This window comes from Diabrotica virgifera, chromosome 6, assembly GCF_917563875.1.
Source record: "Diabrotica virgifera virgifera chromosome 6, PGI_DIABVI_V3a".
NCBI lineage: Eukaryota > Metazoa > Arthropoda > Insecta > Coleoptera > Chrysomelidae > Diabrotica > Diabrotica virgifera.
In genome coordinates this window covers 231,881,684-231,896,422 of record NC_065448.1, presented here as the reverse complement: position 1 = coordinate 231,896,422, position 14,739 = coordinate 231,881,684, and positions in this window count along the sequence as shown.

Genomic DNA, 14,739 nt, shown 5'->3' with positions numbered 1-14,739 from the left:
TATAAAATCTACGAGGAAAATAAACTTCCTGTAGCTGGCTGTATACCATAAATTAAAAAAATACTAGATACTAAAAAACGGTCACAAGACAAAACGTTTTCTGATTAGGAAATCCATCATCAGTGTTCTAAAAGCCAAAAAATAGCATGCCTGAGCCACCAAAATATGTTGGGTAAAAACCCTTTAAATGTAAAAGATTATGTTATGTTACATATTTCTATAAAATGTTAATGATGTTCTAGATATGCCTGAATGTTACCCAGGGCAACACAGGACTCTTTCCACGTGGTTGAAATTTCTTTTTTTTTGGAGAAAACCTCACATATTGGATTTCAATGGATAAATAAAATAAAGGACTTCATCAATTCAATTTTGTTCTGGATATTTCTGGATATGTCGCCTTCGATCCTAAAATTGTCATTTGTCAAAGCTATGTGTACTTTCTTGACTATTGCTCTAACAGATGCTCCTTGAATTAAAATTTAAAGTAATGGAAATGAGTTTCTTAAAAATCAGTACAATTTCCTTTAATTTTGTTTGTCTTCTTCTTATTAACATGTTGATGGACAGGATGATGTATTAGCAAGTGTTGCGACACCATATTATATACTTTGCAAAGTAGAATAGGGAAATTGCTGAATTTTTTTTACCGATTATAGTTCATGGAAACAATAATGTTTTTAACATTTTTTGTAAACGTGGATGACGACCATGGACTTCGTGTCATTTCATATTTATCTGTTGATATCATGTGACATTTTTGGACACCGACATTTTGGCACAACTCGCTATTTTAAAATGTCTATAGACGTTGTGTCATATTACATCAATGGAAATTATACGTCTATAGACGTTCTTTCCGTCAACGTGTTAACCTTGCATCGTGCATTTTTGGACATAGACCTCTCCCAAGTCCAAGTTTTCTTGATTATGGCGCTGTTTTCTCGCTAGCAGTTGTCTTCTTTTGTTGATTAGTTGTTTAGTTTCGCTGCTTATCATGCGTACACCATTTTTTTCCATTTTTTATGTGTTATATTTTTGTCAAGAATATTTTTTTCAATAAAATATTCACTTCTTGAGGTATTTACAAGAAACCGTCTAGAAACATGTTTTTCTTGTTAAAAATGAACATATTCAATCGCAAATAACTCGAAAATTATTGACTTCGGGAAAAAACTCTATAGAACAAAAGTTATTTAGAATTAGTCATTTTATTAATTCTGGACTTATTTTGAATGTATATTTTTCACCCCCAAGAAGGGAGTATCCACTCCATTTTTGTAAAGTGAAGTGGAGGTAGAATTGTAAACTTTTTCTTATATAATAATAGACAATTTCAACTACCTATTTCCAAATTTTCATCATTCCTTTATGTTTTTTGGGGTCAGATTTTTCTTTGATCGGGCTATATTTTGATATTCATTAGTTCTGGTTCTCTTTCCGACCTGTATTCCGACTTCATGAAGGTTTTGTTTACGTTTCTGTTAATGTCGTCAATTTCGTCCTGATCAGGTGATCTAACTTACTCGCTAAGACTTCTAGGAATTTATCTCCATTTGTTCTTAGGATAAAGGGATCTATCTGTCCGCGTTATTTTTTTACCGATTCTTTTTCAGTCTTCTTTCATGATAATGTTTATTTCATTCATGATAATAAAGTAATGGTCATTGAGTACCCTCATATTTTCATATTGTGATCTAAGGTAAAGTATGTCGTCCGGAGAAAAACAGTCAATTGTCCAATCAAAAGGGTATTTTATGTTACATTTTTACTCCTTCAAAATTGTAGTTTTATTAAAAACCTTTGTGTAACGGTATAGTCCAGAGAAATAAGATTTTTTTCGTGACATATTCCCCTCCAGGCCGAATCCAAAATTTTTTGAGTAATTTGGACCTCTATGTTAATAACCTATATGTTTCCTGCAGCAGATTTTGATCATATACATAATTATAAACAAATGAAGATCAAAAAACGGTAAATTTTCGCATTTTTCGTCTATTACTAAAAAGTAAAGCATTATAAATAAATTTGAGATTAAGAAACTCATAAATCATATAAAAAGCTTTAATATGGCGTTCTCTGAATATACCTACCTATCCCTATTTGTTGCTTAGAAAATTGCAAAATAATTTAAAAATGTTCATAACTTATGTAAAAATTAAATTAGAACCCATTTTGAGATTTTATAAATGTTGATAACTTATAATTACGTATTTTTTATGGGAAATAAGCCACAATTTTCCTAAAAAATGAATTTATTAATGAATAAAATAGTATTTTGTATTTTGACAACGAAACCCGATTTGGATTTCGAAACGTTAATAAATTCATTTTTTAGGAAAATTGTGGCTTATTTCCCATAAAAAATACGTAATTATAAAAATGCCACAAGGAAATAGCTTCAGAACAACATTGATAACTTATGTAAAAATTAAGTTAGAACCTTCTTATTACAGAGAATGCTGAGACTTCTTGTACTTAAATTCTCTTTTAAATTTCAAAGCAATTGGTTAAATAGTTTAAAAGTTGTTTAATTTATTTTTCCCAAATTCATTTTTTTGCAACACTATAAGTCAGAAAATTGTAAGGATACAGTAACACTTCGGACAGTTTATGAAAGAAGAACATTTTTATACTATTAACTTAATAAAAAAAATGACAAAAAGTAATTTTAAACAGTGTAAAATTATTTTGCAAAAACATATCTTACGTAATTTTGCAAAAACATGATTTTTTGCTTACTTATAAACAATTATAATAACTTTTTAACTGTTACCCGTAGAATAATTATTTTGTCGTATTTAAAAAGGCTGAATTTTTATAAACATTTGGAAAGAAAAACAATTTTTCCCCTTTCCTCCATTTTTATTTTACAATGTCTTGCAAGATAATTTTGCAATATTTATAATTATTTTTGATTATTTTTTAATTAAATTAATAGTTTAAATCTTCTTTTTTTATAAACTATACAAAGTATTACTGTAACTTCATAATTTTCTGACTTATAATAATAATATTAATAGCTTTATTGTCCAACAGGTCTCCATTTCTAGGAGAATTTTACATTAATTATAAACTAAATTTTAACTTACATTATTTTACAGTTTACAATAATTAAAAAAAAAGAAAAAACAATTACCAAATAAATCAAGAATTCAAATAAGACTTAGCCATTGTGACAAGTTGACTTATACTACAGTTGAATATATCACAATAGTCTACCAAACAATTATAATTTTCACACATAATAAATATGGGGGCGTTTAATAACAGGTTTGTTCTGGCTTGTGTAGTTCTGAATGTGGAAACATTTCTAACAGGATAAGAAGGAACATTAAAATTTATTTGTTTAAGAATATGTTTAAGAATATGTGTAAGAATTTGTTTAAGACTTATAGTGTTATAGTGCAAAAATTAATTTGGAATAAACAAATTAAATAACTTTTAAACTACTCTACCAATTGCTTTAAATTTTAGGGTATGACTTAAGGACCACAAGTCTCAGAATTTCGTGTAATAAGAAGGTTCTAAGTTAATTTTTACATCAGTTATGAATATTTATAGAAACTCAAATATTATGAGTTATTTTGCAATTTTCTAAGCAATTAATAAGAATAAACATATTCAGCGAACGCCATACTGAAGTTTTTTTTACGATTTATGAGTTTCTGACTCTCAAATTTATTTAAAATACTTAACTTTTTGGTAATAGACCAAAAAAGAGAAAATTTACCGTTTTTTGATCTTCATTTGTTTATAACTATGTATATCATCAAAATCGTTTGCAGGAAACATATAGCTTATTATTAGATGTCCATACTACTCAAAAAAATTGGTTTCGGCCTGGAGGGGGTTGTGTTACCACCAGGATATTTTTTCCCTTATTTCTCTGAACTACTACCCAGTATCGCAATCGCACTAAGCCGCCCCTGTTTGCTTTATATAGGGCACAAATTGTGACACGAAATTTACGATACTCTCGGCAGACATTTCTCGGCGAGAGCGTCACGCACCACACTAACACATTTTTTTGGGATTCGTGCTATTTTTTGGCAGTGTTACCACCCTTGATAAGCTTATTCTTGCATGATTTCTTTAATTTACGATATGTCGGACGTACGGGAAATGTCGTAATTTAGTACTGAAACGTAAAGAGCCATTACGACTTATATACCGTGACGATGCCAGTAATTTAGTGCGGGTTAATGTTGAAATAGTCTGCTACTACTTCTTCTTCTTCATTTCAGTGGCAACTTATTTGTTGCTGAGTGTGGCATCAAACTTGACTCTATATCCTCAAGACTGCTTTCTTACTGTTTGTTATTATTAAGTATTTATCTGGTTTTATAGTTGTTGCTTCCATTCTATTCATTTACCTCTTATTGTCTCATTTTTCTTCATTTACGGCTTTTGGGAAATGCGCCCATTTAGCCAGCAACAATTCTTAAAATCAACGCCTAACCAAACCTACTATACACCAAGACCAATACGAATCCATTCGAACAATCAAGGGTAGGGAAGGGAAGAAAAACTTTTCGTAACCAGTTCGTTCAGGGTGACTAACCACAGACTAAGTAGGGATACGGGGTATTATTACCGGGAAGATAAGGCAAAGGTAGCAAAGCTAGACCTAATCTAAAGTTTCAATTTACACGACTTAACATAATCTAGAAGAATCCTAACGATTGACGGTTTATTCAAAGCTAGTAAGTTTATTATATTATATGGGGATAAACGTTTGCTTGCAATAGCTGCATATTTTAAAGATTTCTTTGTGTCACATATTTGTCACATGCAAAAAATATATAATCTAAGTCACTTATTTTATTGCAATTTCCGCTCAAATCCGAGTGTATTACATTGAAAAATCCACAAGAAAAAGAAAAATTTTTCCTGTAGTTGGCTGTATATCACCAATCACAAAAATTGGACAAAATCCCTTGTAAAAGGTATAAAAATTTTATTAAAAATCCCTTTCAGGGCTACATCACAACAAAACGTTTCCGATTTTATAAAAAATCATCATCAGTGTTAGACAGATTGGATGCACGTAGGAATCCCACGTGTTGGGAAATTCAATACCTTACCTAAGGGCATTATCCTTGCTGCTATGTATCCATCCTAAGGCATTTTATTTAAGTATGCACCTTTAATGCATACCTATTATATTTAAAGGGTTTTTACCCAAGTATTTCTTTGGTGGCTCAGCTGGCATCCAATATGTCTAACACCGATGATGATTTTTTATAAAATCGAAAACGTTTAGTTGTGATGTAGCCCTTAAAGGGATTTTTAATAAAAATTTCATACCTTCTACAAAGGATTTTTTTCAATTTTTGTATTACATTGATTTTATATAGATATGCGGAATAACAGGTATGGCCAAATTTTAGTTGATAGGTAGTAACAATATCGTGTCTTGAATTTTTATGCCAATAATCTGTCGGGATTCTCGGATGTAATAGAGTATACCTTGTCGGACAATTTATACAGTATTGATTCCATTGAAGTTTCCAGTTATCATTTAGTCTGGTTTTACTTATCGCTATACATTCTTCTTAAGTCCAATATCATTCAATGTTTCCTTGCCACTGAAAATGCTGTCTTTTGCCAACTGATCTACTTTTTCATTATTTTTAAGACAAATATGAGCTTTTATCCAAGTGAATACTATATTACACTGCATAGTTGTTAGATTATATAATTGTATTTTTAATTGTTTTATGTAGGGATTGTATTTTATTGTCTCATTGACGCAGTAGATTTGTCTGAGATATTATAGAAATAGAACGTTTTTTGTTTCTTGGCTCTACAACAACTCTAAGTGAGTCTTGGCCGCATTTACTATTTTTCCACTCAAAGTTGTGTGATAACTTCAATAGAATTAGCTAACTTTATCTTCCTTCCAAGTAGATCGCGAATATTAATAAAAAAATATTTCAAAATGTCGAAATCATCATTTTTTTCTGCTTTTCTTGCTAATAGCGTTAAAATGATTCATTTTGGGCAAAGTCTTAATGGTAGGGGAGCCCAAGCGGGGATTTTTGCAGTTACTCGAGCGCGTCAGATTATCATATGGGGAGAAACCTGGTACCCTGCATATGTACCTCTACCATATATTGGCTCTTAACACAGGGGAGTTCGTTAAGGGGGGCCCGAAAAAAAAATCTATCCTTAAAAAAACTCGAAATTGTCAGATTAAGATAAGGTAAGTTAAGTACATGCAAAAGAGTGTATATTTCAAAAATCTGACGATTTGAGCCGGGCGTAAGGAAATGGGCGAGTCCCAAAGTTTCACAAGAAAAAAGCGAATATTTCGCGAAATGAATGACAGATCGAAAAACTATAAAATATGTGCTCAATATTTTTTAAAAATCTATCGAATGATACCAAACACGACTTCCCACGGAGAGGGGGGGGGGGGTAAATTTAATATTTTAAATACGAATCCCGCGATATTTCGCGAAATGAACATCAGATCGAAAAACTGTAAAATACACTTATTTAATATTTTTTAAAAATCTATCGAATGGCACCAAACACCCATCCCACTGAGGTGGGGTGGGGGGTTACTTTAAAATCTTAAATAGGAACCCCCATTTTTTATTGCACATTTGGATTTCTTACGAAAAAATAAGTTGCTTTTATTCGAAACATTTTTTCGAAGTATGCATAGATGGCGTTATAATCGGAAAAAACGATTGTTGGAAATGGAAAATTAAATTAAAAAATGGCAAGCGCCCACTAGGCAGAACGTAACTATTAATGACCACAACTTTGAAGTAGTAAAAGAGTTTAACCCTTAACTACAGAGATCCGGTATTTTTTACCGGCGGGCATTCCCAAAATGTGGATTTCATGGTAACCTCACCACTTACAAGTTCATGTGTCTCTGTACCTCTCGGGTAGTTTGTATAACAATGCTAGTCAAAGCGTATAGTGTATATTGTCAATATTTTCTTTTCTGGCACACATCAAAAATCTTAACCGGTAAAAAGTACCGGATGTCTGTGTTAAGTAAGTATTTTTATATGAGTACTATATTTGTAAATCTGAAATGTTTATATTATTTTTTTATGTTTTTAGGAAAAATGTAAAGGAATGGACTGTGGAAGTCATCCTGGACCTTCAATGAAGGTTAAATTTGACGATAAAAATTTTGACGCCTCTTCGCAAAAATGGAATTGCCATTTAATTCTGTGATAATTTTACCCCTTGCAGATTTTTTCTCATGGATGTAAAAATTTTTGTAAATGCTATTTTATGTTTCCTTTGTGATTCTATGTTACGTTTATTTGTCTAAAAAAAGTCTACATTTTTGTTCATAACATTTATGGCCGTTTGTTTCAATAGACCAAAAATGTTACCAAAATTCTGGTTTAATAGATTATTCTTCAAAAATCTTGTATTACATTATTAAAATCACTCATTTTACCATTTTTCCCATATCTAGAAACTCCATAAAAACTTATAATGCAAATTTTTTGTGTTTTTTATTATTGACTTTATATTTTGACTCTATTTTATGATGACCGGTAAAAAATACCGGGGATCTGTAATTACGTGCTAATATTGGGATGTCTGTAGTTAAGGGTTAAATATCTGGGAGCAGTAATCACAGAGGACAATCACATAGAAAAAGAGGTCTCAGCAAGAATAGCTGCGGGAAATAGAGCATTATACTCCCTATCATCATTATTAAGATCTAAGCTGCTGAAAAGACAATCTAAATTAAGACTGTACATGTCTATTATCCGCCCAGTTGTTACATATGGGAGTGAAACATGGGCTCTACATCAGCGAGAAATAAATAATTTGCTGATATTTGAAAGGAAAGTCCTCAGAATGATATTTGGTCCTCAAAGAGATGAATTGACAGGAGAGTGGAGAAGGCGCCGCAATACTGAATTGGTGACTCTATATGGTACTGAAAACATCGTCAGACATATAAAAGCTAATCGGATAAGATGGGCAGGTCATGTAGTAAGATCAGAGGAAGACAAAGTGCTAAAAACAGTGTTCTTCGAGAGACTAGACGGTAGAAGATCAGTGGGCCGTCCCAGAAAAAGATGGAAGGACGATGTTGAAACCGATATATCTAGGATTGGGGTACAACAATGGCAAATCGAAGCGCAAGATCGCAGACGATGGAGGGCCATAGTGGAGCGGCGAAGACTCACCCCGAGTTGTAAAGCCAGTCAAGAAGAAGAAGAAGCGCCCACTAAAATCAAAAATGTTACTTAACTTTTTTTGGTTTTAGGACCTACTCTTCACAACCCAATAGGTCTCCAAAGCGCTCGAGTGACTGCACATTTAGCATACTTTGCTCCCCTACCATAATTTATTTATTTATTTATTCAGCGTATGACTATGTCACAGTTGTTGTATATAAATAAAGATAACAATGCATTATAAATAATAATTAATTTTTATAAACGAAAATTTAGTTGAAATTTGTCTTCTGTGTGTGTTTCTTGTATTGCGACCAGATCAACATCGTTATCCTTTAATGGTCTAAATAGAATTTGGCATTTTGCTCAAATTAATTACTCAAAATCGTAATTAAATAAAAAAGCTAATTGAAATTAAATTTTCAATAAGATACGACTGGCTAACTATAATTAAATTTATTACACTTTATGCTAAATAACAATAAATACTAAAATGGGAGAAAATAAGCCTTTCTTTATTCAATGTTTATCAACCACTTTGATTGCACTTAGGAGCTTTATAATCAACCCAGAAAATCTTTATAATATATTAAAACAATTCACCAAATTTCAGTAAAGCCCATTTAATAGATCTTGTATAATAATTTGGAATCTAAATTGTTTTTAGACATTTAAATTCTTTAACATCTTGCACAACGAGAACTAAAAGATATAGAAGTTTAGAATCCTATAACATTCACAAGAAATAATACCTACAAAGAAAATAACAATACAATAAGTTCATAAAAAAACTAACGGAAAAACTTAAAAAAAAATAGGAAATAAATTCCACATTGCAACAACATTAAAAACAACAAACACATTTGTAACAAAACAAAGAAATTCATTTTTTCAGAAAGCTTCTAGTTCCAGCACAATGCGACATATGGTTGATAAAAGAAGATTTTTTTGTGAATGTCCGATTTGGTGCATTAAACTTGAAATAACAGAAAAAAATGATCGATTTTACGGATATAACGCTAACAACACTCTATATAGATTATAATATATACAGGGTGTTTCATTAATAATTGTCCATATAGTAACTGGAGAAACCTTAGCACAAAATACGAAGATTTAACCTAAAACACTTAAATAAAATGTGGTTCCTTACTGAGTTACAGGGTGTTTTATCTGAAAATTTAAAAAACTATTTTTGCTCAGCATTTTAAAACTATTCGACGTATGCTTTTCATACTTGGCAGGAAGTATAGGTAATGTACACACTACTAGATTATGTTAAAAAAACGTTTCTGGCTGTTTCGAGGCGTACGACGGGGGAAAGTGTATGGTTGACCCTTTCCAAATTCTACGCCACTGGCGGAATTGCCATTTTAGTTTAATTTTTAGATTCTCCAATATTCTCTATGAAAATAATATCCTCTTCACTCGTAACAATAAAATCATTAGTTTGCGAGATCTTTGAAGTTAAAAATGAAACGACACGGTTATTTTGATTAATGTATTGTGTAGTGTATTCCTTCATTTTTAATTTCAAATATCTCGAAAACTAACCATTTTATCGTTACGAATGAAGAGTATATTATTTACGTAAAAAGTATTGGAAAATCAAAAAATTACACTAAAATAGCAATTTCGTCAGTGGCGTAGAATTTGGGAAGGGTCAACCAGCAGCTATCCCCTGTCGTACGCCTCTGGTAGAAGCTAGAAACGTTTATTTATCTTAATTTAGTAGGGTGTACAGTACCTGCATTTTCTGACAAGTATGATAAGGATAGGCCAAATATTTTTAAAGTACTGGCTACAAATAATTTTTAAATTTTAATCATATGAATCATATAAATATTGTGATCATAAATTAATCAAAATAACTGTGCCGTTTCATATTTAACTTCAAATATCTCGAAAACTAATGACTCTATCGTTACCAATGAAGAGTATATTATTTACGTAGAAAGTATTGGTGAATCTAAAAATGGCACTAAAATAGTAATTCCTCCAGTGGCGTAGAATTTGAGAAGGGTCAACCATTCACTATCCCTGTTGTACGCCTCTGGTAGTAGCTAGAAACGTTTTTGTATCAAAATTTAGTAGGCTGTATAGAAGTTGCACTTTCTGCCAAGTATGAAAAGGATATATCGAACAGTTTTAAAATGCTGAGCAAAAATAATTTTTAAATTTTTAGATAAAACACCTTGTAACTCAGTAAGGAACCACATTTTATTTAAGTGTTTTAGGTGAAATCTTCATATTTTGAGCTAAGGTTTCTCCAGTTACTATATGGACAATTATTAATGAAGCACCCTGTATATTAAAAAATGAGTACTATTATGTCGATTGCATTCAAACTAAGCGAGATATGGTGCAAAAAATAGATCACTCATCATAAACATGAGCAGTATATTTAACCACGCATCCACCAACATTTCATTTTCATTTCAAAATCATTTGCCTTCTACAATACCTTTTATGTTAATGCTATTTTTATGCTTAACAACTGGACTGGCTTAAAATACATATTAAAAAATAAGACAAAATTATTGAACGCATTTTTAAAGTTTCTTAAAAAATTTCTTACTTTCAGTATAACTCAAAAACGATAAGAGACACGAAAAAAAATTATTGACAAAAAAAATTAATTTTTCTTTACTGCAGCATAAAAGCTGTCAGAGATACTACTTGCTTGTAAGTTAGATTGCTAGCGAGACAATCACGTGTTTTGAGCACCTTAACCATTTAACTTTTAAAAACTAAAGATTTTGAATTAAGTGATCAATTTGGTTTATAGTCCTTTTAAATGTTCTTCATAATTGTTTCTGAATGGATACGATGTCATTAAAATGAAGGGAGATATTGTAAAAAAACCAATCCGAGTTTTTTTTTATTTTGAAGCATATACTAATTTGGGAGCAGATGTGAATGGGGTCTCGGTATACCGACTACTCACTTTTCACAAATACTGGTGAAAAGCACTGCTATAATATTGGCATCAATAATCACTCGTACCCAAATTAGATGTTTTAGACGAGCACCTTAAGAGAGGTCATGAACAAATCCAAATTAGCCTAGGTGATAAAGATTTCGATCCAATTGATTGGGGATGAAATAATGCTACTGAATATTGGTAGCCCATAAAAATGGATAAATCATCTGCGCTGCTGCCGGAATTATTAGCCTTAATTTTTTGCTACTGAAACAAAGGATTTTTACACCCAAAAAACAGGAACAAACTTTAATAAAATGAGAAAGGTATTTTGTGCAAGAGAACTGAAATTATACACGAGCGTTAGGCTGGGAAGATGTTACATTTTCTCGACTCTACTTTACGAGATAGAAGCATGAACTCTTAACGCGTCAACTGCTAAAAAGTTGAAAACATATGAACTGTGGATGTATAAAAGAATCCTGAAGATATCATTGACCGAACATGCAACAAACAACGAAGTCATGAGAAGAGTCGACAAAAGAACGTAAATATTGGAAATCATTAACCCCTTCGGTACGGTGATGCACCCGTGTGCATCATGCTTGACTGTCCGCTCACTATGGTGATGCACACAAGTGCAACATGAGTTTTTGTTAGCCATAAGGCGGTGCGACCATCTGCATCATATTTCAGGTATTTGTGTTCTTTCCGAATTATCTTATTCAAATCTAAAAGTGGGGAAACCACGCCCAAAAGTGGGTGATGTCCAGAGGGAGATTTAGATTCAGTTAATTTGATTGGTGATAAGGTTGTTTGGATGTTTGACTGATGGGATTGTGTGGGAGGTGAATTTACTGTGCTGCTGTTTACAACTTACCCTACTATCCCTTGAAAGATAATTCGGATGGAATTTCTCAGATTAGGAGACTGGGACGATATCAAGCACAAAATAATCTGGGAAATTCCGTGCGAATTAGCTTGTTTATCTTTTTTAATAATTTTTGTTTAAAACGGTTTTTTATGGATAAAATTTAATTTAACTCACATACTATGTAGATGTATAATAAATTTAATAAAAATACTTTTATTTCTAAAATTAGTGTTATTATTACATTAACTTTAATTAGTTGTAGTGTGATACTGTATTTTAACCGACCGTGCGAAGCCGCTCGGTAGGCGCTCGAATTCGTATACAGGAGCCGACTTGCCGAATGACGGTCCGGCACGAAGGGGTTAAGACACGAAAGCTGCAATACCTGGGGAATGTTATGCATAATGAGAGTTACAGCATACTTCACTTAATTATACAAGGGAAAATCCAGGGCATGAGAAGTGTAGGAAGGAGAGGAATCTCATGGTAGCGTAACTTGGGAGAATGTTACGGATGCACATCAGTCAAACCATTCAGAGCAACAATATCTAAGATCAGAATAGACATGATGACTGCCAACCTCTGTCGCGGAGATGGCACGTAAAAAAGAAGACACCCCAAAGAAATAATTAGCACATATCGGTATAAGGTAGAGTTTGAATTAGGAGGGAATTTGAGCCAGCTCACAAAATTTCCTAAAAATCGGTGCATTAGGATAGAAATCGGAGGTAATATCCTATTTTTGCCCTCATTGACTGGAGTACTGGTCTAGTAAGATACTTGCTATATCAAGACGGTCTTACGGTATAGTAAGATTTTTTTATAATTCATAGACTTATTTCTAGTTATAGTGCGGCCGATATGTGAAACAATTGCACATTTAATGATACAAGCATATAATTTGGACCACATATACTACACATATAAAGGTTCAAATTTCGATATGAGGCCATCTCAGATTTTGTCTTTTACAAAAATGGAGGGCATTCAAAATGGCGGCTATACATGTGTGTTTTATAGTACCATAAGTTTTGAACGAAGAGTCCGATTTCAACCAAATTTGGTGTATAGGTTCTTTTTTTGATTTACAAGATGGATGTGGTGAACCAGAAGAATCGGTTCACCAGAAGTTGTATTTTTACTGGTTGTTTATGTAAAAATATGTTTTATTTTTCATTTTTTCCTTATGTATATATTAATTTTTCAAAAAGGTAATACCGCAATTAAAAAGAGCGTAAAAATATTTTGTATAAAATATTTTGAACAATTACCAATTAATAAATGCATAACATATCTTCACATGTACCTATGTGTGGCAGATTCGTGCAAATATTATAAGAATTATTGTGCATTTAATCATAGAAGCATATAATTTGGACCACATATACTACACACATCAAGGTTGAAATTTGTATATAAGGTCATCTCAGATTTTACCTTTTACAAAAATGCCGGGCATTCAAAATGGCGACTATACATATGTGACTAATAGCACGATATCTTTTAAATGAAAAGTCCGATTTTAACCAAATTTGGTGCATAGGTTCTTCTTGTGATTTACAAGACCCATGTCGTTAATTGGATGAATCGGTTTACCAGAAGTTTTGTTTTTCCTGATTTTTATGTAAACATATGTTGTTGTTTTACCAATTATTTCACCATGGATTTATTAATTTTTCAAAAAGTTAATACCGGCGTTAGAAAGAGCGTAAAAATATTTTTTAGGAAATATTTTAAACGCTTCAGTTATGTTAATTACCAATTAATAAATGTATAACGTATCTTCACATGTACCTTTGAACCTATATGCGGCAGATTCGTGCAAATAATATAAGAATTATTGTGCATTTAATGGTAAAAACATATAATTTGGACCACACACACTACACATACAAAGATTCAAATTTGGAGATAGGGCCATCTCAGATTAATTCTTTTACAAAAATGACTGGCATTAAAAATGAATCTGACGCACACAGGTACATGTGAAGATACGTTATGCATTTATTAATGGGTAATTAACATAACTAAAAAGTTCAAAATCTTTTCTAAAAAATATTTTTACACTCTTTTTAATGGCGGTATTACCTTCTTGAAAAATTAATATATACAGGGTGAAAGAAATGAAAAAGAAACAACAGATTTTTACATAAAAAATAGTAAAAACACAATTTCTGGTAAACCGATTCTTCCGGTTCAAGACCTCGATCTTACTCATCGAAAAAAGAACCTTGATGCCAAATTTGGCTGAAATTGGATTTTCGTTCAAAAGTTATCGTGCTATTACTCACATATGTATAGCCGCCATTTTGAATGCTCGTCACTTTTGTAAAAGACAAAATCTAAGATGGCCTCATATCTAAATTTGAACTTTTGTATGTGTTATATGCTTCTACCGTTAAATGTACAATAATTCTTATAATATTTGCACGAATCTGCCACACATTGGTACATGTGAAGATACGTTATGCAATTATTAAATGGTAATTAACATAACGAAAAAGTTCAAAATATTTTCTAAAACTTAAAAAAAATTAATAAAATTCTTACGCACTTTTCAATAGTGGTATAACTATTTTGTAAAATTAATGTATACAGGGTGAAAAAATTCAAAATAAATTATTTACATAATATAAAATAGTTTTAGATAAAAAACCAGGAAAAACACAACTTCTGGTAAACCGATTCCTCCAATTGGCAACATAGGTCTTATAAATCACAAAAACAACCTGTGTACCAAATTTGGTTAAAATCGGACTTTTCATTCAAAA